Below are 2,510 nucleotides of genomic sequence, written 5' to 3' on the forward strand. Positions count from 1 at the left end.
GGGAATAAATGGAGGGGATGGTTGGAAGCTATTCTCACAACTACTAGATTATCTGTGTTGGTGAATGGCAGCCCGTCGAGTGAGTTTGGCATTAGCAGAGGTCTAAGATAGAGGGATCCATTATCCCCCGTGCTCTTCATCATGTTAAGTGAAGTTCTTCACCTGCTTCTTGGAAAGGCCTCTGAAGTTGTATTGATTACATGTATTTGTCTTGGGAAAGGCTCCTTGCTGTCTCACGTATTCTTTGCGAATGACACTACTATTTTTATTAACGATTCTTGGGAATCTTGTTGGGGATTAAGCTAGTGCTGATTTTGTTTGAAGTCCTATCAGGGCTGAAGATAAATTTTAGTAAAAGTTCTTTGTACGCAAGTAAAGGTGCTCTTCATCTAAAAGAACGTTTTGCAGCTTCTTTGGGATGTGAATTAGGGGAATGGCCTCTTTATTGCCTTGGGCATGATATTCGTCCAAATCTCAAAAGAAAAAGGTATTGACATTCATTGGTCAAGAAATTAAAGTTGAAGCTTAGTAATTGGAAAATGAGAGCACTTAGTAAAGCAGGAAGATTAGTCCTCCTTCAAGACTCCATCAACAGCATCCCGGTGTATTGGATGAATCTAGATCTCATCCCAAAAGTAGTCATCTCGGAGTTAGACCTCATTCGTAGACGATTTTTCTGGGGTGAAACACTGCATAACGGAACCTTTAGAAAACAATTGCACTCCATTTGTTGGGATACAATATGTAAACCAAAAAGGCAGGGAGGTCTGGCGGTTTCATGTTTGCGTAAGAGGAACATTGCACTCCTCTCAAAATGGTTGTGGAAACTGAAACATGATAGAAATTCTATCTGCTCGAAGATGTTAACGGGGAATATGGTGATGAAATAATCAACTTGCTATATTCAGGATCCCAAGTCACTAATCAGCCAAGACTATCTAACTAGAGACCTAAGGGTACAGTTTGAGTTCCGAAGTGACCTATGGTCTCATGACAAATTTAGGTGGACAGTTCGAAATGGGGAGACAACCAGATTTTGGATATACGTCTGGTTGGACAATGAGAGCCTCCAACATCAATGTGCTTATCTTTACCTTATATCGAAATACAAGTACATCTCAGTTAAATGCATGTTGGAACTGTGGGAATCTCAAGATCTTGCTTCTCTTTAGTCCAGACATTTTGCAAGCTTTGAGATAATACAATATAAGACTTTAAGGCTGAAAATCAATAGGGTAAATCTAAGCAAAGGTGGCGACTTGGTAGAATGGCATGGCCGCAAAATATTCTCCCCTAGTTTCTGCATAAAACACCTAGATTACTCTAGTCAATTGGAAGGCCCCTGGCAATGGATATGGAAGCCTAAAATCCCAGCAAGGGTTAATCTTTTTCTATTGCAATGCTTTCGTAGAATCGTCCTTACGCTATAAGTCTTGAGTAGTAGAGGCCTGAATTCAGACACAACATGTGAATGCTCTCGGAGTGTTGAGGATCAAGATCACATGTTCTGGAAATGTTCTTTTGCTAAAGAAGTGTGGTAAAAATGCTCAAGCTGGATTGACTAGCCAGACATACCTGTTAGGTCCAGATACGATTGTAGAGGGGGGGGGGGGGTTGAATACAATCGATACCAAATAATCGCGGAAGTGAATCTGATTGGAATATGACTTGTTAATCAGATTATAATTAATTAATATAACAATGTTTTAAGTCGTTATATAATTAATATGGTTCAGTTTTAATGTCCACTAATGTTCGTAGAATAAATTCGACAGGGTATATTCTAGATTAGTGATTAAAACAACCGGGTTATCAAAGCACATAAAACTGTAGATATAACGATCAAGCAAGTTACGAAGAACTTGAAAGCTTTACAAATGCTTTGATTTACAAAGTGATGAACACTTGAAATGAAGAATGGAATGCCATATATATAGGCAACCATTTGTACTTGTAAGACAAATAAAAGACAAGACATATAAGCTTGCAAAGACAAAACATGAAGGGCAAGACAATTAAATCAACTAGCAAGACAAAACAAGGCACAAAGACAATTGAATTGTCTTGGCAACACTTCACAATTTCGGTAGGACAATCAATTGTCCTGGCACAAATCATTCGCCAGACAATCGATTGTCTTGCTGGAAACCTTATCACACGGTCAGACAATTTATTGTCTTGGCAGTTTGCTTTGCATTTGGTAAGACAAACCAGGATTGTCTTGCTGTGTGGCTTGGATCATTCGGTAGGACAATCAAGGATTGTCATACAGCCTTCCTTTCCACTTCGGTAAGACAAAGGAATTGTCTTGGTAGAAGGTAGTGCACTCGGCAAGACAATCTTAGATTGTCTTGCTGAGTTGATTTAGGTGATAAATAATGTAATTTTGTAATATATATAAAATAGAAAATTATCCACTTAATTAAGTTAATCATATAAATTCATAAATTAAATTAATTAGAGACTGAATTAATTTAATAAATAAATTACATAATTAATATAATTATTTG

The sequence above is a fragment of the Daucus carota genome, chromosome 9 (assembly GCF_001625215.2).
Source record: "Daucus carota subsp. sativus chromosome 9, DH1 v3.0, whole genome shotgun sequence".
Taxonomy (NCBI): Eukaryota; Viridiplantae; Streptophyta; class Magnoliopsida; order Apiales; family Apiaceae; genus Daucus; species Daucus carota.